At 35.3% G+C, this 25,370-nt stretch overlaps 1 protein-coding gene across 3 annotated transcripts in view; it reads left to right on the top strand.

The window, feature by feature from the left end:
• LOC138709447 (beta-1,4-glucuronyltransferase 1) overlaps window positions 1-25,370 on the top strand; it is a 630,527-nt gene that overhangs the window by 508,296 nt on the left and 96,861 nt on the right. The window contains exon 1 of one of the 3 annotated variants that reach the window (XM_069840217.1): window positions 17,858-17,984. The exons of 1 other annotated variant lie outside the window; for it this stretch is intronic. The gene's annotated coding sequence lies outside the window, so the exon portion shown is untranslated. Of the gene's footprint in view, window positions 1-17,857; window positions 17,985-24,552; window positions 24,701-25,370 lie in introns of those variants that run through there. One more of the 3 variants, XM_069840216.1, reaches the window with a different exon arrangement.

The raw sequence follows: 25,370 nt of genomic DNA, 5'->3' as shown, positions 1-25,370 counted from the left end.
TACATTATTAACCTAATGTTCCAGACTATTGGAACTCAGCCATTAGTCTTCTAGCCTCCCAATATATTTTCCATTCGTCCAGTTTCAGAATTTGTGAAGTGCGAGTGGGTGATGTAACCGCCAAAGTATAAAAATTGGTGCCCACTAAAAAACGGTTTTAATACAACTCAAAATGATGAAGCTTCTCAAATAGAATCACTTAACGCACTAGATGTCAGATTCAACCCCTTAAATAAGATGTTTCTATATCAATAAACACGATTCCATGGATATAAACAAAGGAAAGTCAAATCACAGTAAACAAAAGAAGCGTGTTACTCGTATTATTACTACACTTTTCTGTTTTCTTGATTTACCAAAAATAAATTTATACAGAAATATCTAATGTGGGTACTTTTTGTAAAGCTCTTAATGAGGATTATTCGAAAATATAAACGTATTTTGGGAATTCCATTTAAAATAAGAGAGTTATAGTTACTTAACCGGAAGTAGAAGAAAGTCGGTAATACCATTATTGAGTTCTTAGTACACGGCAGTCCCCACACACCGAGTTTCATGAACACATGCTTCTAAAGTTATTTAGATATTGCGGGACTTTTAATTAATCCTGTATATACTTACACTGTATTATTAATAGAACTCGTATTTTTAGACCTAAAAACTAACTTGTAGGCACCTAAAATAGGGCCTGAATTTATAAAAATAGGCACTAAACACATTAGACTTAGGCATCTAAAAATACAATTTCAAGCAGCTAAAAATAAAATTTTATGCAGCTAAAATGTAATTTATATTCACACAAACTACAGTAACTATAAAAATGCAATTAATTAGTGACTGTTAAGCATTACGGTTTACAGTGACAAAAAACCGTAAAAAGAATTTGTGGTTAGAAACTTTTTTTTTAAGTCTACAATTATGAATATCGGTACATAATTTTTAATGACTTCATCTGCCTCATTGCTCTAAGGCTGCTAATACAGAAGTGTTGATATTACAATTACATTAATTTACCAATGAATTCTGCAGTGCCTGGGAAAAGTGGCACAAGTCAGTTTCCACGAACCTTTTTTATTAATTTATTGACAACTTACGGAACATCTGCTCGCTTGGAAAAAGAGACATAAGTATTTCTTCCATTACAAAAATTCATACAGAAAAAAATCAAATCGACATAAACCAGTGTAAGTTATCAATAAATTATCAAAAAAGGTTTGTGGAAACTGACTTATGCCACTTTTCCCAAGCACTACAGAATTTACAATTAACACATTATTCATAATTGACATTGCAATACATAACGACGTTTTTCTCTAATTTTCTATTGTGAAACTTTGTCTTTTCTTAGACAGAACCATTTTATAAGCGAAAAAAAATTCTTCCCAGTGATATCGAAGGAATGGATGCATATTTAAATCTAGCAATATTTGCCATACTGATTTCTTTATATCGTCGTTGTTTCTGCAATAACTCCTATGTTCAAAATATAAAATTTTTCAGTAGGAAGAAAAAATACATTTATTCATCTTATGGCAGCCGTACATAGGAGACTGTGAATTCTTATATTTTCGAAACTAAGAAATATAATTACATATAGGAGATTTTATTTTTTGCCGTATCACTATTTAAGCAATTTAATAGAGCAAAACTCTGAAAATCGATAAATATGTCACATAGAAGTTATTGCAGGAACAACGACGATATACAGGCCTATATGATTATACATTCTCCCTATTCATCACATTCCTACTATCTCCTCAAGTGCTCAATAAAACCAGACACCTTCCAGGAATTTCTTCATTCCTGCAACCAAACTATTATAGGATATTTGAACAATACCCACCTCACGACATTCAAAACTTTCTCTTTCACTGCTACAGGAAAATTTAAAAATATATACGTAACAAATAGAAATAGGCAATTGTAGGCTCTAAAATCTTAAAAATAGGTCTCATTGGGCAAAATAGGCATTTTAGGCATTATAAAACCGCTTTCAAACGTTCATATTGTACAGGGACATCACTTTATTTTTACCAACATTTTTAACATTAACCTGACTATACTCGGAAACACTGTTGCCCCCTTCCATTACAGGAGTTTGATGTTGCAATATGTAAACAAATCATTTTACTAGGTATAGGAGGAGAGAAAAGTAGTGTATCCATTTATGTTGTAGGGAAATACGATATTACGATTTTCAGTTTGATTATCACTTTTACGGTATTTATCAAAATACAGTAGAATAGTAACATTTTTTTTTTCTAAAAACTCAACTTTTCAGGCGGCTATGTTCGTTATGTAATGTCTACTTTATTTAGCATATTAATTATTGATGTTAACATACAATATAGAGAGTGCATTTAAATTGAGGGGGTCATAAGTAAAGGGCTGTAAGTGCACTTAAGTTCCTTTGGGAAAATGGGGATTAAATATTTAAGCTTTCGTAAAACCGGTGAAATTTTTATTTAAATTTTAATGTGTGATGCAATTAAAATATCCCTTTGCCACTAAAATTTTAGATACTTTAGCTTACACTGGATGCACTTAACTCATGTTATTACAAATGTCACTAGCATTCCTTTGCTTCTAGCCACCTCAATTCAAAAAGCTAATCTGAATTTTTAAACAAGTTGCTGAAAATGGTTGCCGTTCATTACAATGCAGGCTTCAATTCTTTACGCATATTTTTAAAAACATTTTGAATCATATCCTCTGAAATTGAATTTATCGTTTCTTCAATATAATTTTTTAGTACGATATTATTAATATAGGTTCTTTCTTCTATAGAAAACGCAACCATATTTCTGAAACACACTATACACTGCTTGAAGACTTCGAACGCAACAGCGGCCGTAAGTTTTGTGTCTGACGGGAGCAAGGACATTAGTGAAGGGGTGGGAGTGAAGTACATTCAGAAATGCAGGTACAATAAAAATGCAAGTAAAAATAAAATTATGTCCCTGTATATGACTCTCTATTATCTATGCCTTACCATAAAACAGCTCATTATTCTTCCTCTTTCACAGTATCAGCAATTCGTTTCTGGAACTCCCTACCCAGCTCTCTCAGGAACTGTCGAACGATATTGCAATTTAAAAGTAAATTGTTTAAACACGTGACCAGTATTCAGGTTTAATTCTCCTTTGTGTGTATATATGTAATTTTCCCCAGTGTTGTATAGTTATAATTTACATTTGTATTTGTTATTCTTGTAATTTGTAATACTGGTTCACTTACCGCTTGCATATTCATTGAGTGTAACTTCTAGCCTTATATTATTTTGTAATTATTATTTTTCCAATTCAGGAATCCGTCCTGAGCAAGTTCTACTCTTTCAGGGGCGAGCTGAAGTTTTTCTGTATATATTATATTTTATGTTACAATTATTAGCGAAATAAATAAATAAATAAATAAATAAATAAATGAATAAATAAATAAATAAGTATGTTTGCATTATTTTACTCAACTTGTGCTTGTATGGCTGTATAAATTTCTTATTAGTGTTCTTTAAATATTAGTAAAATTGTATCAGTATCTTTTGTTTCTGGCTAAGTGGAAGAGAAAGCCTGATGGCCTTAACTTCGCCAGAATTTATAAATAATAAAATGTGAATATATTTAACTAGTTTTAGTTTATCCGTACAGAAAAAATAGGCATTTTATCTAAAATCCGAAATCTAATTATTAACGAGAGACAACTTACACTGCAGTGTGTCTAGTAGTGATAGTCAGAATTGAAGCAAGTTGAGCAATCAATCTAGGAACGTGTAAAGTGATTCTATAGGTGGTCTCCACTCAATCTATATTTACTGATGAGATTATAGCCTGTGAGGTGACAGCAGCGCGTAATGGATTCGGTCGAAGCACAGATACCAAGAGAGGCTTGTTTCCACATAGTAATATGCACAGGTCATACACATACATGTACATTCGAGAGGGGAGACAGCTCAGTTGGAAGAGCATCTGGCGAAAATATTGCAGGGTGGGAGTTTGGTCCCGGGCAAAAGCATTAGATTTTTCTCTTCTCTGTAAGTTCTCAGTACACTTGTCGGAACGTGATCCTGATCATTCGTCTTCTGCTTGTGCCGAGAGCTCCATTTCCCTATTCCATTGGACCATCGAGAACTTTATTCTGTGCTTTGATCAGGGCGGCCGGTGACCGAAATCCTCTGTGAGGGCTGATGTAGCTAATTTAAGTAGGCTAGCTCCCATATAAAATGTTTATTATTGATGATACTTTATTATGATTGTCATTACTATATTATTATTATTATTATTATTATTATTATTATTATTATTATTATTATTATTGCTAGGATTTTGATGAAATTGCATCTTTTTTCTAGTAAGCCAGAAACATTACTACTTTAGTATTTATATGTTATGTGATAAACTGAGTGTTTTAAAACATATTTGTTAGGGCATTGTTTTACATTTTTTGCCTCTTACAACTCATAAGAGCAGTTTTGTTTTATTCGGTCATTTTTGGGATATGTTCATTTAATTTTGGCCATAAATCTCCATTAATAATATAAAACATTATTTACCTCTTTTGATATTTTCTCTACATATTTTGTCCATTAATGCCCATTTTATATATATATATATATATATATATATATTATTTTAATCGTTTTCCTACACAAATATTGTCATTTCAACGTAGTACACCCCCCATATAATGAATCAGTCCAACCACCCCTTCAATATAGACTCCTCTATATCTCCTAGTGTCCACGCTTGTGGAGTAACGGTTAGTGCGTCTATCCGCGAAACCAGGTGTCTTCCTCCGACGAGTTTAGCGCTGAGACCTGAGGTATTCTTGCCATCGGTGCGGGGGGATTGCAGGTAGATTCTTTTGTTACTACAGCCAAGCCGAGCCGAGCGGAGTGGGAAGTATTAATCGTCCAAAAATATGCAGTCTTCAGTTTGTAGTAGTGTGTGGCTGTGTGCGCGTGTTAGGTATTCTATACCAGTGAAATGTTTTCAGTTTGATTGTACTTCTTTCCAGACTGCCGCTGTCACTGTTCCCTCCCACTCCAGTACCGCGCTAGACTAGTCGGAACCGCATTCCTCTCAGCACTAAACTCTTCAGAGGTTGACAGTAGTAGGATAAAATGTTACTGTAAGTTAGGGGATAGGTTCCTATACTTAATTTACATAAATTGATCTTCTCTATCGTGCTGTTCTACGGAGGAGACAATTTAGAAACACACTTTACAGACAGTTATATTCCATTTTGAGAAATATATCAGTGTGAAATAGGATTTGTAGCTAATTTGTGTCTTCTTCATTATCGAACGTAGCCAGACCGAGATATGTGTGCTCTACAATCAGCTGATTTGCACGTGTATCTTTGAAGGCCGAGCACGATTCCCACGCGTGGGATGAAGTGTATTCAAACTCAATCAAAATCATGATATGTAGAAGGCAGACAAAAACTTCGTACACCGATATAACGGCATCTTTCTAGGTTTGTATTGACAATCCATTTACCTTCGCTGAGCCAGTGCATTTGACAGTACTCGTGTGACAAACTTGTTGGCTATGGACCACGCATTCCACTCTCTGCTAGAATATAGGGTAGACCGGTGTGAATTACGGTACGCTCGCATTTTGTTAATTATTATTATACCATGTTTGTTCGTTTCTGGCCAATTCATATCGTGAATACGGTATAAGGTTTTTTTTCTAATTTCATCTTAAATGTCGTTTCACAGAGAGTGAAGTCTGTGAGATAGGTCTACATTGCTCATGCCCTTTTTAAATTGAATAATTACTTTTCCAGATTGAAGTATAAGGTATTCAGAAATATTAGCCAACTTCAGCCTTTCAACATTTTGTATTATAAGCACACACTTATGGTTGGATGAAATAGTGCTTTTGTAGTCATTTAGTTTTGTATTTTGTTTTTTATTATCGCAATTATTTCTGATATTTTGTATCTTATTAGCACAATTACTTCTGTTATTTTGTGTCTTATTAACACAGTTACTTCTGATATTTTGTGTATTACTAACACAGTTACTTCTGGTATTTTGTGAACACAGTTAATTCTGATATTTTGTGTCTCATTATTAATACAGTTACTTCTGATATTTTGTGTCTTATTAACCCACTTACTTCTGATATTTTGTGTCTTATTAACACGGTTACTTCTGATCTTTTGTGTCTCATTAATACAGTTACTTCTGATATTTTTCTCTTATTAACACGGTTACTTCTGATTTTGTGTCTCATTATTAATACAGTTACTTATGATATTTTGTGTCTTATTAACACAGTTACCTCTGATATTTTGTGTATTATTAACACAGTTACTTCTGGTATTTTGTGAACACAGTTACTTCTGATATTTTGTGTCTCACTATTACAGTTACTTGTGATATTTTGCGTCTTATTAACACACTTACGTCTGATATTTTGTGTCTTATTAACACGGTTACTTCTGATCTTTTGTGTCTCATTAATACAGTTACTTCTGATATTTTTTGTCTTATTAACACAGTTACTTATGGTATTTTTTTGTCTTATTAACACAGTTACTTCTGGTATTTTGTGTCTTATTAACACAATTACTGCTGGTATTTTGTGTCTTATTAAATAGTTACTTCATCTCTTCTTAGAAGTCAAATATCGTAGCGCTGTAATTATTCAGAATCAGGACGACACTAGTAGTAAGCTTCGAAAGTGCAGTTACAGCTTCACGTGTACTAATTTCCCCGTCCCAGGTAGCTGCCATAAGGATCCCTCATATTCATTCCTCACTGTATTACTGCTGAGAAAGTCCTGTCCTTAATTCTTCGTGTTTACCTGAAGATTCCCACTCTTACTACCCGCCAAGGCGAGCTTCGACTTGGCCTTGTACGTCAGGGCGCTGCAGTCGACCAGATGTCAGTTTATGTTACGGTACGATGACGTCACACATTTTCCGCGCCGCGAGTTCGCTTTGTCTGGTATTACATGTGACTGGACGTCTTATTTTTTTTCTGAATGGTTTCTTTCACCAACGTTTTCACTTACGTGTATATAATTCAATTTTTCTTTACGGCTACTTTATTATTGTCGGATATCTTTTCACTTTCCTGCAAATACTCTAATTCCACAGTATTAACTTCACGTATCAAATCAAAACTTGAGATTGCTCTTTTGATTTTCATAGTTCATGTTGAATTCTTAAAGAGAAAAGAAATTAGCAAAAAAGTAATACTGAATCTCTATTTCTCCATAACAGAAACAGTTTGTTTACCTAACGATGTTAAAAAAAACTGTGCAAAGTCAAGGATAATGCGTCTGTTAGACAATTAGTCTATGAGGAAAAAAACATTTTTATGCTCGACCATGCCGAAATGTAGTAATTATAAACCTGGTAGCAGCCCTTTCATGGACCTCATTAAAGTACACCTTTTCATTAAAGTTCAGGTGTTTCACCAATCAGAAAATACCATTGTAGCGCAGGTATCGATTATTCTCGAATATGCAATCGAAAGACAACAATAAATCAATAAATCACCTATATTTGAAATAAAGTCAGTTGTGTTACTATAATAATTAGCGTTAATTGTAAATAATATTCAAATAAATTCAATTTGTCATCTCGTTTTTCAATGTCTAACTCAAATTCAAGGTTATATCAAGATTCATGTTTATTTTACTCTCTAGATTATATCAAGGTCAATGTCGACATTTGTTTCTCGGAAAAAATCAATACTTTCGCGTCTGAGCACATCTCACAATTTACGAGGTATTGCACAAGGTCAGTTCCGCTCCTCAGTCAGATAAGAATAACATGGATACTTATGAATAATTTCAAGTTAGAAATATGGTCGAGCATAAAAAGTCGTATGAAACTTGACTATAATGGTAATTAAGACGCTCGTATGAAAATTATGAAACTCGCTTGCGCTCGTTTCATAAACATACTCGCGTCTTAATTACTACCATTATAGGCTCGTTGCATAATGTACTAATCTCCGATCGGCTGGAAATAGTTTCGACTCTATTCTGTCATTTATCTGTAGTAGACAATGAGAGGAAAACATTGACAAGAGCTTGTTGGTCAGAGTGTGGATCATGTAACAAAAGAAAGTGCAACAATAACAAAAACTGCATTCCTTCCGCTGTTCACAATTTTTGATCGCCCTGTAGCACCCGTACAAAGTGCTAAATTAAATCTCGTGTCTTCTTACAGAGGGATATCCCGATGAATCACACGCCTCTGTAATGTCTTCTCCCACGTACCAATTTGAATGAGACAACAACCAAGCGCAACGAGTGACCTTGTAACTGGGAACCTGTGAAACTGTGATGTCACGGCAACCTCTGACTGAAGAACAATTAAAGCATGGTGAATCACATTCCTTCTGCTACTTATCTTCTACATCTATAGCTTACAGCTGTTCCCAGTGTTCACGAAGCTTGTTGCAATGTTATCATCTTGAAATTATTATTATTACTGGCTCTTATTACCAAACGCAATTATATTACGGCTTCCAGAAACATCAGGAATATACATATTAGTAATCCCATGGTGATGATCGTTCTAACCTGTATAATACAATACTTCGGTATCATCTTTCCAGATCTTACAACTCCGGTGAAAGTAACTATAGAAGCCCCTGTACTTGACATCGAGCGTATTCCGAATCTCAGCGCTGAGCAATCTGATGGCATCACGGTGTTCCGAATTTCAACGATGACGTCACTGATCCTTTACCGGTGTCGCACCGGTTCCATCAGCTTGCAGAGGTGGTAGCAGTATCCATCAGCCTCCATCAGTGAATCTGATTGGTTCTATAATACGGCGGGAATTAGAAGACGAATGACATCGTGCACTGTTGTGTCATGGCGGTGTGTTCTGCTTTAGTTCTGCTGTATTGTTTGTAATGAGCACAACGTAAAAACAATATGTTAATGGCTTATGAGCGAACATGTCAACGGACCAGTTATTACTACTGGTTCAATAAATAAATTGTTCATGCTCTCTTTTCTTTGAACGAGATGACATACGGAAATTTCGCAAAATTTTGCTCGCGTAGGACAGACAACAACAGCCGCCATAATAGTCATCGAACCTTCCAGCAGTTTTGTTCCTATTTCGCTGCAGCGTGACGTCATTGTTGTCCACCGGTCCGGTGAGATTCGGAATACGCTGATCACTATCTGAGTTGTCCTATCTGGAAAGATGATACCAAAATATTGCATCATACAGATTAGAAAGATCACCACCATGGGATTAAGCTTACTAAAATTTCACGGTGTAAGTAATAGTTACTATAGATGTCTCAATAGTTGAGGTCACCATCTGAGTTGTCATATCTGGAAAGATGATACCAAAGGTTTGCATCATATAAATTCATAATTATTAATGTGATGAAAATGAAGATAATGATGCTAACATCCGCGGAGAGGGTTTGGAATTGAACGGGTTACATCAGCTTCTTGTCTATGCGGATGATGTGAATATGTTAGGAGAAAATCCACAAACGATTAGGAAAAACACGGGAATTTTACTTGAAGCAAGTAAAGCGATCGGTTTGAAAGTAAACCCCAAAAAGACAAAGTATATGATTATGTCTCGTGACCAGAATATTGAACGAAATGGGAAGTTATCCTTCGAAGAGGTGGAAAAATTCAAATATCTTGCAGTAACCGTAACAAATATAAGTGGCACTCGGGAGGAAATTAAACGCAGAATATATATCGGCAGTGCGTGTTATTAATCGGTCATCCAGTCTGCTGTCAAAAAAATCTGAAAGTTAGAATTTTTAAATCAGTTATATATTATCGGTTGTTCTGTATAGTTGTGAAACTTAGACTCTCACTTTGAGAGAGGAGCAGAGATTAAGAGTGTTTGAGAATAAAGTTTTTACGAAAATATTTGGGGCTGAGAGAGATGAAGTTACAGGAGAATGGAGAAAGTTACACAACGCAGAACTGCACACATTGTATTCTTCACCTGACATAACTAAAGGGTCAAGATCGACCAGCCGGCTGCTGGTCTCACGTCCACATGCCGAAGCAGAGGTGGACGATCATCCAACCAGAATGGAGGTATCGTGTGGTTAGAACGATGATCCACCCAGTCGTTATAACTGGTTTGCAAAACCGGATTTTCGCAACCTATCGTAGTTCCCCGAGTGCATCACGATCTGGGTTGGCACCGGTCCCATACACTGGCCGAAATTTCATGAGAAAATTTCTTCCCCCCCCCCCTGAGGACTCGAAGCAGGGCGCATTGCGTAACGCGAGTCCTAGACAGGATGCCTTAGATCACGACGCCACGGCGCAGGACACTTGACGTAATTGAAGGGCTCAGAGCCATAGTGGGCCAAGCGCCATTTATTAAAAACGAAGAAAGCAAGGGTTAAAGTTAAGTGAATGCCATAGTTTAATGAAGATTGACATATCAATTACTTTGAATGGGTACTTTATACTATTTGCTATATGTTTCCATTGAGTTATGGTAATAACTTCAATTTAACCCTTGTTTTCTGCGGTTTTAGTAAATGGCGCTTGGCCCACTATGGTTCTGAACCCTACAAATAGGAACGTTAAATCGAAACATTTGAGATGGGCAGGGCATGTAGCACGTATGGACGAATCCAGAAATGCATATAAGGTGTTAGTTGGGAGTCCGGCGGGAAAAAGACTTTTGGGGAGGCTGAGACCTAGATGGGAGGATCATATTAAAATGGATTTGAGGGAGGTGTGATATGATGATAGAGACTGGATTAATCTTGCTCTGAATAGGGACCGATGACGGGCTTATGTGAGGACGGCAATGAACTTCCGAGTTCCTTAAAGCCATAAGTAACGCAATTCTCAACGCAATAAATTTGTTTTGATAAGTTTACTTCTTTATTGTCTCTTGTGAAAATGTACCACATGGGAGAAAAACAAATACAAAGGCATTCAAACTGGTCAGTTGAACATTTTAATATTAATACAACACCGAGAACATATTTGCACCAAACTTAAGTGGTTATATAAAAGAAAATGTCATGTAAAGGAATTGAGTAAAATGAAATTCAGAATATTCTTATGTCAGAAAAAATGTAAATAGCTGTTCTATTAGCTATGAATATTAAGCAAACAAGATTTATAAATTCTTAGGCACTTACGCTAGAGCTGAAAGATGATGGATGTATATTATCTCCATCGAAAGACTGCTAAAACGTGTTTAGTAAACGGCAAGTCATCCTAAGTACTGACCCGTAACAGCATTCCTTAATGAACAGCAGTACGTGATGGGTCTGTCTAAAGATCCAATCTGTAGAAATGCAAGCAACTGGAGGAGAGCTCGTTCAGTTCATATTATATGCCGCTGCGATGCCTCTGGGCAAGCCAAGGTAATATGTATAGCTCAACTGATGAATTGTTTATGATTATAAATTGAATTAATCTACTTGATATTAATTGCACAAATTTGTATAGCTTAATGAAAGTATGCTACTTTGTATTGTATATATTTGTATAGTTTTGGCCGATGAATTGTACAGACGTGGACAAATTATTATCAAAATTGACGATTTTTATGATAATTCTGTTTACAAAATTTGACTTTTCAATTTAGACTACAGTTGACAATTTTGCATATTTCCATCATTATAGTAGACAGAAATATGCAGAAATATCAACTGTAGTTTAATTTGAAGAGCCAAATTTTGTAAAAATACATAATAAAAATCTTTAATTTTGCTAAAAATTTATAAATATGCAAAAATGTCAACTGCAGTCAAAATTGAAGAGTCAAATTTTGTAAAAATATGAAATAAAAATCTTCAGTTTTGCTAATAATTTGGAAATATTCAAAATGTGAACTGTAGTCCAAATTGAAGAGTTGAATTTTGTAAAAATATATAATAAAAATCTTCAGTTTTGCTAATAATTTGTAAATATGCAAAAATATCAAATGTAGTCCAAGTTGAACAGTCAAATTTTCTAAAAATATACAATACAAATCTTCAATTTTGCTAATAATTTGGAAATACGCAAAAATGTCAACTGTAGTCTGAATTGAAGAATGATATTTTGTAAAAATATAACTTATAATAATTATCTTCAATTTTGCTAATAATTTGTCCACGTCTGTATATGCTTTAAATTGAATAGTAATCTGTATAGCTCTACTGATAAATTGTTTGTGTTTGTAATTTGAAGTAGTTTGCATGATATGTATTATCAATTTCTGTATATCACAACTGGTTGAATTGTTTATGCCTTAAATTTAATTAAATTGTTTTGTATTATAATATAGCTCAACTTATGAATGATCGTTTGCGTTTGTAAATTTAATCTGATTGGCTATGTATTGTATACTTTTAGTAGAGCCATCGATGTAGCTCAGTTGGCAGACTCGCTGGGCTGCTGATCCGGAGCTGCGTTCGGGCTTGGGTTGGATCCCCCTTTGGACTTTGGTTTCTTCGGAGGTTTTCCCTAGCCGTGGGACTGAAGCCGGATGGTCTATGGCGAGTCCTTGGCATCAACCCCTTTGATTTGATTACCCCCTTTGATTTGATTACCCCCTTTGATTTGATTACCTGGTTGGGTTTTTCCGAGGTTTCCCCCACCGAAAAGGCAAATGCCGGGTAATATTTTGGCGAATCCTCGTACCTCATCTCATCTCACTACATCTCGCCAAAATGTAAAAAAATTGTACAAAATTGTAAAAATTGTAGAAAATTACTAAATTGTAAAACTATAAAAATTTGTAAAAATTGTAATTGTAATATTGTAAAATGTTGACATGTTCCACATCTTAAAGCTTCATTGCTCATGTAAGATCTATGGAATAAAATAAATGAATGAATGAACAACTTCTGTTCAAGGAGACTGGATTCGGAAGATGTAACTTTCTAATTGAATAGTCTTGAGAACGTCTGAACCTTTATGGAAAGCTCAAGTCTCATAAATTAAATATCTGATTGGGGGGGGGGGAAGATAACAACATGTTCTTAAAAATAGGCTCTAAGTCTAAACCATTACACAGTTCAATTAATGTTTCAAAATATAACAAAAGCTATCAATATATTTTGATTTGTGTAGGGCAGTGCAACTTGCATTAACTATAAAAATATGCAAGTTTCCGATATAATTTTTTCGGCTCGGAAAAGTGGAAAAGTACCGTCTCTTTTCGTCTATCTCGTGGGAACACAAAGGTAAAATAAATATTTATTATGTTGCAAATCAAAACTTAGTCATCTATACCTCATACAGTGGTTACAATATTATACTATTTATGGAGACTAACTTTTGATTAACTATCGGATCTCATATCGTTGGTTTCTAGTTTATTACTATTTTTGTTCGATATTGCGCGGGGAATACAGTAAGCGTAAGTAAGTTAGGAAAGATTTCTTCCTGCGGCAGTAAAATCGCACGCGACCTTTAGAAAGAATAGACAAGAGCAAACAATCGAAAATACTTTTTATTTATTTATTTATTTATTTATTTATTTATTTATTTATTTATTTATTTATTTATTTATTTATTTATTTGTTTGTTTGTTATTCGTGAGGATCAAATTTAAATTTATTGTTGTTTTTATGGAAGTAAATCAGCAATGTTTGTTTATAAATTTGCTCTAGATTTGATACACCAAATTCCTGAAAAATTAATTTTGTTGGGTAATCAAAAGGTTTATGTAGACAAATTTTGATAATTCTTTTTTGGAGCAAATTTAAAGGTTGGAGAGTCAATTTTGTCATTCCTCCCCAACCTAAAATACCATACTGAATTATTGATTGAAACAGAGCTAAGTACACAGTACGCAGAACATAAACAGGTAAATAAGAGCGTAGAATGGAAAATTTGTGGATTGTTTTACGCAATCTGTTACACAGGAAGGAGATATGCTTGTCCCATTTTAAATGTTGGTCAATAATAATGCCTAACGGTCTTACTAATAAAAACTCCATATACAGACGTTTAACTGTCTTATACTTATACAATGAGTAGCTCGTTTATAAGTCTTCTGTAAATTCCTTACTAATAATCAGTACATACGTCGTGTATAACAGTATAACTGTTACACAGCTACGTCATAGTTTCGTCATTACTTCGTTACGAAAGATAATAGAATATCTGAGGTTCTCTATTGCATCCGGTAGAGCGCTCTAGTGTGGCGTGTTAAATATCGATAGTACAACTGGCTCTAATCGATTACTACACTACATTTTGGTCAAAGAGTACAAGCTACAGCAATATTATTCTAATAATTCTATGATCTTTGGTTTGTTCTTCTGTGGTTATAAGGCATCCATCGTCATAAAATGACAGTCGATACGAACAGCTGTAAGAGGGGCGGCTATTTTTTCGCTATATACAACGCTTAAACTAGGGGTTTCGTGTATATAACTACTGCAAAGCAATTCCCATTATATAGTTACAGCCTGTTTATACGTCCATAGCTTATTCACGGTTTATTAGTAACGTTTTCTGTCTCAACTCTGTATAAGTATCGTATAAAAACTATACACGGTTTATTAGTAAGACAGTAAATATTTAACTTGAGGATATACTCAAAGCGTTACATGAGCAAGTAGGTAGGTTGCAATCATGTATTGTTATACTTCTATTATTATTATTATTATTATTATTATTATTATTATTATTATTATTATTATCATTATTATTATTATTATTATTATTATTATGTATTTTTAGTTGCTCAAGGCCATGTGATGTTAATGAAAATGGTATTAATTTTGTTTTAGAAACGTTCAAAGAAAATAAGTGAGCATCCAGCCATTCTTTAATAATGTTAATACCACTGTTAGAAATTTGATAAGTTTCATTTCAACTCGAACCGCTAAATATAACCACAGTATCATCAACATAAGAATACAGAGTACCAGAATATTTCTCAATGTCAATTTTAAGTATATCGTTGATATGATATGATATATGATATGATATGATATGATATGATATGATATGATATATTTTAAATGCTCTTTAATGCAGAAATGGTTTCATAAGAAATCTGTACTTATCTATGTACGTAGTTGAGCCACATAATGAGGGGATTTACAGAATTCTTACTGACACTCGGTTTTTATTGATTTTTTTTTTCTGTATCGTATCGTATCATCATGTTGACGAAGGATTATAATATCTCTTTGTACTCATGCCTCAACTACCATCCTGTTCAAGGTTGGGTAACCACTTATACAACCACAATACTGTTTGTAGCCGCTTGATTAGTATCGCATTTCAGAGGCCGTTATAAACGTTGATATATTCAGACTTTCTTAAAATAAAATACGATACTCGTTAAGCTAAAAACATTGGATTGCGTAAAAAATATCGTCGTTGTTCCTGCAATAACTCCTATGTGACATATTTATCGATTTTCATATTTGTGTTCTATTAAATAACGTAAATAGCGATACAACAAATAATATAATCTCCTAAATATAATTTTTTTTTTGTTTCGAAAATGTAAAAATTCACAGCCTTCTACGTACGCCTGTCATAGGATGAATAAATGTGTTTTTCTTCCTACTGGCCCACACCTGTGGAGTAACGGTGAGCGCGTCTGGCCGCGAAACCAGGTGCTCCGGATTCGAATCCCGGTCGGGGCAAGTTACCTGGTTGAGATTTTTTTCCGGGGTTTTCCCTCAACCCAATACGAGCAAATGCTGGGTAACTTTCGGTGCTGGACCCCGGACTCCTTTCACCGGCATTATCACCTTCATTTCATTCAGACGCTATATAACCTAGGTGTTGATACAGCGTCGTAAAATAACCCAATAAAAAAAATAAAAAAAATCTTCCTACTGAAAAATGTTATGTTTTGCACATAGGAGTTATTGCAGGAACAACGACGATATGCAAGATAGAAAAATGCGTAAGGTATTTTGATGCAGGGTGGGCACAAAGTTCCGTTACCCCCTATAAAAACCTTAAATATACACACTATTTATATAATTACGGTCATAATGCAGACATACATCCACTTTACAGAACTAAGAGTTCAAAGGGTATCTGTGTCTCCATTCTCCTCACGCAAAATAATGCGTCGCCAGGCTCGGTGTGATATTCGCCTCAGCATTGCTGGTGTAATCTGTTGGAAAGCGCGTCGCTCGGCGTCCTTAAATTCATCAATGGTGTTGTACCGTTCCCGTACAACAATGCTTTTTACGAAAACCCACAGCGCATTTTCACAGGTTGTGAAGTCAGGACTGCGAGGTGGCCAGTCGAGAGGAGCTGGATGATGACCCACGGCGAATCCAGCGTTGTGGAAATACCTTATTGAGGTACTCACTAACGGCACTGGCATAATGGCCAGGTGCCGTGGGTCACCATCTTACTAGCTTCTCTGGACTGGCCACCTCGCAGTCATGACCTCACAACCTGTGACAATGCGCTGTGAGGTTTCATCAAGAATATTGTTGCACAGAAGCGGTACGATACCATTGATGAATTGAAGGACGCCTTGCCATTTGGTTTCCAACAGATTACTCCAGCAGTGTTGAGGCGAATGTTACACCGAACCTGGCAACGCATTATTTTGTGTGAGGAGAATGATGGGGGATTTACTGACCCTTTGTTCACTTAGGACACACAGTTAGTGTAAAGTGAATGTATGTCTGCATTGTGACCAGAATTACATAAATAGTAGTCTATATACTGTATATTTGAGGTATTTATAGGGGGTAACGGGACTTTGTTCCTACCCTGAATATTTCATTGTCCTCTATTATTAATGTTTACACTTCTTTGCCTGTGACTCCATATAGATCTACGTATTGTCAGACCATCGGATCTGTGCCCCTTCAGCGCTGTCGTCGTTCTTGAAAAAGTTAACGCCTGTACGCTTTCCTCCCACCACGTTAAACAGCAGGCCAAGAACCTTGCCGAATAGGGATGTTGCCAAACTTCCGTCAAACGGTGTCATAAATAACTGGTCCTCCATGCTACAATATCATTTCTTTCAATCAAAATACGTCTTGTATTTCTACATTTTAAAACCTAAATCCCATGTCTCGAATCACTTTCTGTAGCATTTCTCTCCAACCTTGGAAATTATCGCTTCTCTCGCAAGCTTCAGTAATTTCTTCAGTGTTGGAACTTCTTTCTGCACGGTATAAAATTCTTGTATCTTCTTAAAATACATCGGTTCATATCATCTACAAGAATTAAAAGTTCCCTTGGTCTGTTCTTCTCTGGTGATTCAAGCTTTTCATCTCCTGTACAGACTCCCCCTCTCCTGATTTTCTTTATTAGGATCTCTGACCTGATTATGTAAAATGTTGTATTATTAGTACGAGTAAGTAATTTTACTACGTAGTCAATTGAAATAAAATAAGCCTCATCTGTGATAGCAGTTGCTCTTTTCGTTGCCTGATTTATAGGAAACAGATAACCTGTTCATTTCTCTTAATCGCAAAATGCTATTACGTACTTGCTTAATAATATTTCTTTCACCACTCCGTGTGTCATGTTGAGTTGACAACACTGGACTGCAAGTGCAAATAAACTGTCCCGCAAGAAGGCTCAAAATTGCGAGTAGTGGGGGAGAGAAAGGGAGAGAGATAGAAAAGAGAGAGATAGGAATGCAGGGAGAGAAATTAATTACCGAGGCTGAGAAGGAATTAGGATTCAGTTCGCATATCTTACGGGGGCACAGATCCAATGGTCCGACAATACTTCTCCACATGGGCCTAATTATTATTTGTTCAAAACGGGCTATGCTGAATGTAACTTACAGGATGTTGAAGGCGTAGAAATACGCTAAAAAGTTTAAGATTGTAATCTCTGTTATTTCTTATTGCAGGTATGTACTTCCGATGTCTACCGCTGCGCCATTGAGAGTAGAATTCTCGGCCATATATCATCCGATCCCTGTGCGATTTCCGACAGAGTAGATATTATCGTCCTTCTGCAGACACCGGGTGTTAATTCCATGCATTGTGTTTGTCCAGTATTGTATTGAACGACGAGGTGCCTCCATACTACTTACATGACTGTGAGATCAAGGTATTTGTGATTTCATTGTGTTAATGAAGTATTAACAGAAGACGCTTTCCTTATAGCGAAAAGTTTGGGCTATTTTTGTAAAAAAGTATAATACACTACTCCACCTATTTAGTAGAGTGCGTTTGAGTCTAAAGAAAGCAGCAAAACAGTACAACGTGATCTTTTGTTATGACGAGAATCCAAGCCCCCGCATAACGTTAAGAATCATGTTACAAACATGTTCACGTCTGAGTATTTCTGACAAAGCAAATATTGTTCAACGCCTTGAAATCGGCGCAACTGTTAAGAATGTTGTCGGAGAGTTCAAGGTAACATTTATTTATTTATTTATTTATTTATCTGTCTGTCTATATATTATTGTATTTTACAGATGGTTATGTTCTAGGCATAAAATTAAATTTCAGTGAATACCAATTGCAACACCAGAAATATTTAAGATTTTGTTATTAAACATTGTTGTCACTGTTTAAGAAGGTCCGGCAAGACACAATTTTGAAATTCTACGAAACAATGGCCATTCCAACTTTGCTATATGGATCAGAAACTTGGACTCTAACAACTAGTCAACTGAAAAGAATAGAAGCAGCTGAGATGAGATTACTAAGACACCGCTAGCAGGCTACACTCTCTATGACCATAAATATAATGAAGACATCCGACAAGAACTAAATATCGCAGCTATTACAGAGACAATCCACAAGTATCGGAGCAACTGGCATGAGCATGTTCTACGGATGCCAAATGATAGACTACCCAGGAGATTATTAAATTACAGACCCCTTGGATACCGAGATCGTGGACGCCCGAAGAAGCGATGGAGAGACCAGCTTTTCACCTGAGACGGAACAGGCCAAATGGCCTAAACCCTGATAGCTATTGATGATGATGATGATGATGATGATGATGATGATGATGATGATGATGATATTGTTGTCAGTAGACATAAATCAGGAATTTTCCTTGGCCTGTTATACAGTACAAGTTAGTGACCAAAATCTAATATTTAATTTATTGTAAAAAGTTAGTTTTTAGCCGATACTATGGTGTTCTGTTATATTATAAGTTAGTAATAAAATGTTATATAAAAAAACAGGTATTAACGTTGTATCAGATTCACTTTTTATAATGAATTAACAACTCTTAAATACCCATTCCCATATGATCGATTTTTTACTGTCCATAATATTCTTTGACTTCCATGCTCTACCTAAACATGATGCTTGCCGATTGCAGGGGACTTGCTCCGCGTGTTATATCTAAGTAAGTAAATATTAGCTTTCTCCTGTATGGGAAGGGAATGGAATAGAATATTTTATTTTCGCTGGCAGAGTTATGGCCATAAGGCCTTCTCTTCCACTCAACCAGCCTTAATCAATACAATACGTATTTAAATTACGGATATTTACACTACAGCAATATTCTTCAGTTAAGTTTTAACGACGTATTGGCGGAGCAGTGTAATAATAATAATAATAATAATAATAATAATAATAATAATAATGATAATAATGATAATAATAATAATCATCACAAACGATTAAGGAAAACACGGAAATTCTACTTGAAGCAAGTAAAGAAATAGGTTTGGAAGTAAATCCCGAAAAGACAAAGTAAATGATTACGTCTCATGACCAGAATATTGTACGAAATGGAAACATAAAAATTGGAGACTTATCCTTCGAAGAGGTGGAAAAATTTCAAATATCTTGGAGCAACAGTAACAAATATAAATGACACTCGGGAGGAAATTAAACGCAGAATAAATATGGGAAATATCTGCTATTATTCGGTTGAGAAGCGTTTGCCATCTAGTCTGCTGTCAAAAAATCTGAAAGTTAGAATTTATAAAACAGTTATACTACCGATTGTTCTGTATGGTAGTGAAACTTGGACTCTCACTTTGAGAGAGGAACAGAGATTGAGGGTGTTTGAGAATAAGGTTCTTAGGAAAATGTTTGGGGCTAAGAGGGATGAAGTTACAGGAGAATGGAGAAAGTTACACAACACAGAACTGCACGCATTCTTCACCTGACATAATTAGGAACATTAAATCCAGACGTACATGGGAGGATAATATTTAAATGGATTTGAGGGAGGTGGGATATGATGATAGAGACTGGATTAATCTCGCTCAGGATAGGGACCGATGGCGGGCTTATGTGAGGGCGGCAATGAACCTCCGGGTTTCTTAAAAGCCATAAGTAATAATAATAATAATAATAATATTTTTATAAAATATTGTAAAATTTCGTCTATCGTGGTGAATGTAAATCTCTATCTGTTTGCCACTTCCTTTTTAATACAGTGTTCAGTATAACTGTTTTCACAGTGAAATAGTTCCCACATGTCATATACATAAAGCATAAGACTTAGATACATAATCTTGAAATTAGTAACAAATGAGATACAAGCACAACTACTAAAGACTTGAAGTCTATAACAAAGTACGGTTCACGGCCTTGACGACCTGAGTGAAGTAATTTCATGCAGAGGAAGTGCCTTGTCGTGTTTCCTAAGTGAAGCCAATGCAACTTTAATTGAGAGCTCTTACGTCAGGCTAAGAGCTGCCGGACTTGAGCACCTCGAGGCTTATTAAAATCTGGATGCTCTTCCGCTTAATGTTTGACGACAGCGTTTCCGAGATTGAGATTCGCTCTAGCAAGGCTTGCAGCGCTCATTTATATTTAAACAACGACGATTCATTTGCATGTCATTAATTTAATCAAAATAGAATAGCTAGATCGTTTAAATTCGGGAAACAACATTTATTAAACCGGGTGATTGTATTTGTTACGTCAGAAGCATTTCTCATTTAATTTTTCTGGAAATTTTCCACAGAAAATGTAGGCCTATTAATAAAATCCATCATCATCATCATTATCATCGTCAATTACTTGCTTTTGAACAGAAACTAAAGGAACTGTAGCTCAGGCGCACTCGATGCAAAGTTGCAAAACCTATCAACAAGACTCTTATAGCTCGCGCAAGAAACGATTACCGAAAACCAATGGTGGCGTTGTTGTCTGTTTTGACGTGTGTATGTAGGCATGCCGAGGGGGGAGAGGTGCGAGCCGATGGAAGTACTGTCTCTTCCAAGAAGATGAACAAATGAGGACATCGCTGTGGAAATAAAGAACGTAGCAAGAGAAAAATTCGAAGCTAATTAAACGCACAACATATGTTTACGAATGAAATAATAATACCGTGCGATACAAGACGCGTATTCACATGCAATGGAACAAACTAAAGTCGTAATGTAACTATCACAACGCAAGACTGATTCTATCGATGTCATTTCTCTTCCGACTGTACTCTTGAATATCATTCACGTTATCTCGTGACCTTTCCTCTCGCCCGCTCTTCCTTATCGCAGTGTTTGATTCGCATTCCTTCCGTCGGTAATCCGTGCTTGCGAGACCTATAACAATATTTTTGCATGATAGTGTGTTTTCTCGTCGTTACAACAAACGATCGCCACGATTTAAAGTTGATTTTACTTAATTCAGATAAGAATGTTGAAATATTAGAAATAACTGCTCTAGAGTCTTAATGAAAACCACTGCATTCTATGTATGCTACAATCCTACAATGCATATAAAATTCATACTCAAAAGGCAGTGTTAATTAATATACATCTCTGCATTTGAATTGTACTGAACTTCATTTAAACAATTCAAACTTCACTTTACAAAAAGAAATAAAAATTATTTCAATTGAATACTAAATATTACAAATGCGTGAATCATTTTTACTCCTCCACATTGAAGTTGATGGTGAAGTTTATACGTTGCCCAGACTGCTAGTCTCCAGTTAGCTGTTCATAGTGTAATGTACGATCAGTTTTTCATTAAATTGAGATAATTTGTGGAATCAGTTGAAAATATTCTGTACATTTATAAGTTTTGTTACTGTATTAAGTTGGTAAAGAATTAATGATAACTCTGTTCTTAAGAGAATACTCAAATAGGCTATATTAAGGAAGTGATAATTCAAAACTCAAACTTTAATTATGAATGACAAATAAAACAATTAATGTTAACAAGTACAATGAAAGTAACTTTTCAAACGGTTATTTAACGACGCTATAACAGCTATTAGTCCCGCGTCGTGGCGTCGTGGTCTAAGGCATCCTGCCTAGGACTTGCGTTATGGAATGCGCGCTGGTTCGAGTCCTCCTGGGAGAAGAAATTTTCTCATGAAATTTCGGCCAGTGTATGGGATCGGTGCCCACCCAGCATCGTGATGCACTTGGGGAGCTACGATAGGTAGCGAAATCCGGTTGCGAATGCCAGCTATAACGGCTGGGAGGATCATCGTGCTAACCACACGATACCTCCATTCTGGTTGGATGATCGTCCACCTCTGCTTCGACATGTAGGCGTGAGGCCAGCAGTCGGCTGGTCGGTCCCTCCATGGGCTGTAGCACCACTGATTATTATTATTATTATTATTATTATTATTATTATTATTATTATACCACCTATTAAGTTATCTATCGTCGGTGGAATTAGTGACAGTGAGATATTTTGGCGATGCGAGACGGAGGGTTCGCCATGAATTACCTGACATTTGTCTTGCAGTTGGGAAAATTATTTCTGGAAAAATCCCAGCCAGGTAATCATCTTAAGCGAGATTTGAACCCATGCTGAGCGCAGCCTTGGATCAAGTGACCAGCTCCTTACCTCTGAGCTATTCGGGAGACTTTTAGTTTCTTAATCCAGTAGATATTACTATGATTATATGCACAACAAAACAGGATGTTTCGTACTTCATTATGAATATGGATAACTTAAAGGGAGAGGATGGTATTTTTTGGTGAAAAATGAATAAATTTAAAAAAATTCTTTAAAATACTCTGTGATATGTGTGGAATGCATAGCATAATATTTTGTGGGTATTTGTGCCCTTATCAGATGTTGAAACACCATTGTTAAACTTCCTGCTTTATGGATTTTTAAATCACTCGCCACATTTTATTGTTGTTTCTGGTAAATTGAATTAAAAAAAATAAATAAATACTCTTTGATGTGTGTGGAATGCATTGCATAACATTTCATGGGTATTTGTGCCCTTATCGGATGTTGAGACGCCATTTTTAAACTTCCCACGCTATGGATTTTTAATCACTCGCCTCCTTTTATCGGTTTACGGTAACTTCATTTTTTTGCTACATTGCCAGACAAAAATGGATATAATTTCTGAACTATTAAAGATACATGTATGAAATGTAGAACACACATTCTTTAGACTATTAGGAAACTTTTCTCTGTAACAGAATTTTGTCAATTGATTTCATTTTAAAACTACGTCCGTTTGTTTGCAAGAAAGGAATTCAGAAAAGTGTTATTAAATTTGAATTGTTTATTTTACAAATGTAGGGACTAATATCAAAATTCTGTTACAGACAGTTTGTAGAGCATGCTTTTACAAGTACATTGCAAAAAACTGGATGAATCTACCTTTAAAAATGGTTTAGATATAATCGGTTTTAGTAAAATCCTGCATTGAGAATATTTTTTTTTTTCAAATCTGGGCCCCCAAATAATTTTTTTCAAAATATATATTTTTGGTTGAGTTGAGCTCTCTACATACAAAAAATTAGTATTTTACACCAAATAGGAAAAAAGTTTTAAAAAATACCATCCTCTCCCCTTAAGGGGGCACTCTACTATATTTTGGAACTTTTTTTCCTATTTGACCAATCTTTTTCAAATTTGGAGAAAAAGTTTAATATACACATGGAAAGTAACATGCAAAATCTCAGCTCATTAGATCCAATACTTTTCAAAATAAAAAAATATTTCAATTTTTAATCAATCATTAATTGAAATATCACTTTTAATTATCATTTTTTTATTTTTTGGCTTTGTGCATTTGACTGTGACTTCTCAATGAATAGGGGAAGCATTCTGCGTATTGATTTAGTTCTGTCACGTAAATTAGTGTAGAATAAAGTAATACAATCAAATTCCACGAATAATATCCTACGGTGATAGGCGAAGAACGGTGAAACTTCAATAGGAAATTGCGTGTTTTTTATCTTATCACTTGGAACGCCACTTGAGCTGTATAGAATATCTGTGGAGAACAAGAGACGGTCAGTGTGCTGTGCGCAAGCTCAGCTTTCCTATCAGTGAAGTGCAGTTCGGTGTAACTTAAGTTAAGTTGATACTTTACAAAGTATTATCGCGTATGACGTCTTCAGAGGTCCCACTTCTAAAAAAAAAAAAAAAGCCTAGTCTACAATTACACCACATTCTCGGTAACTCGACTCACGTCACAGAAAATATTCTATAACTAGATTGAGAAACTCTGGAGAACTCCCGTCTTCATCTTAGGAAGAAAACCTACAACTTTTTCACCCATTATATTGTTTTCGTCTTCTCTTCTGTGTTAATAATACAATAAAATCGAAGTGGTGACAGTTTCCTATGAAGCCTGAAGACGTATTCTATTCGTATTGTACAACAGCATTATTTTACTGAACTATCTTGATCGATATTGTTTCTATCGCATTTTTGTACCTGCTGTTCGAAAATTATAAATACGGAAAAAATATTTTTTTATAAAATATTCATTGTCATCACACCCATCACTAGGCTTGTAATGTGTGGGACAGATTACAAATGTTGAATGCAGCATGGTACATAGGCCGGGGACGTGGGCTAGTACGAGGACATTGACTTGGTTCTGCGATCGATTACTGGAGTAACAAGGTGAGCATAAACAAATCTGAACAGCTCTAGAAGTAAATATAAGGTACATAGCATTACAAAGATATACAGGGACATAATTTTATTTTTACTTCAATTTTTATTGTACCTGAGTTTTTTAATGTACTTTTATGCTCGACCATACCGAAATGTAGTAATTATACACCTGGTAGTAGCCCTTTAATGCACCTCATTAAAGTACACCTATTCATTAAAGTTCAGGTGTTCAGCCAATGACAAATCACCTTTGTACCATTATAAAACCGCAAATATCGATTATTCTCGGATATGCAATCGAAAGACAATTATCGAAACGTCACGGAGGTTGGAAATCCAATACTGTCGCAGAAGGTTATGTTCTTTTACTATAATAATCAGCGTTAATTGTAAATAATATTAAAATAAATTCAATTTGTCATCTCGTTTTTCAATTCTATATCAATTTCCAGGTTATATCAAGACTAATGTTCATCTTATTCTCTACGTTATATCAAGGTCAGTGACATTCGGCCTCGAAAAAATCAATACTTTCGCGTCTGCGCACATCTCACACTTCAGGTCAGTTCGCTACTCACATAACCATAACATGACCTACTTTTGAATAATTTCAAGTTAGAAATATGGTCGAGCATAAAAAGTCGTATGAAACTTGCCTATAATGGTAATTAAGACG

The sequence above is a fragment of the Periplaneta americana genome, chromosome 11 (assembly GCF_040183065.1).
Source record: "Periplaneta americana isolate PAMFEO1 chromosome 11, P.americana_PAMFEO1_priV1, whole genome shotgun sequence".
NCBI classification, from domain to species: Eukaryota; Metazoa; Arthropoda; class Insecta; order Blattodea; family Blattidae; genus Periplaneta; species Periplaneta americana.
Note: the sequence above shows the minus strand (reverse complement) of the source record. Positions and strands in the feature narration are given on the sequence as shown.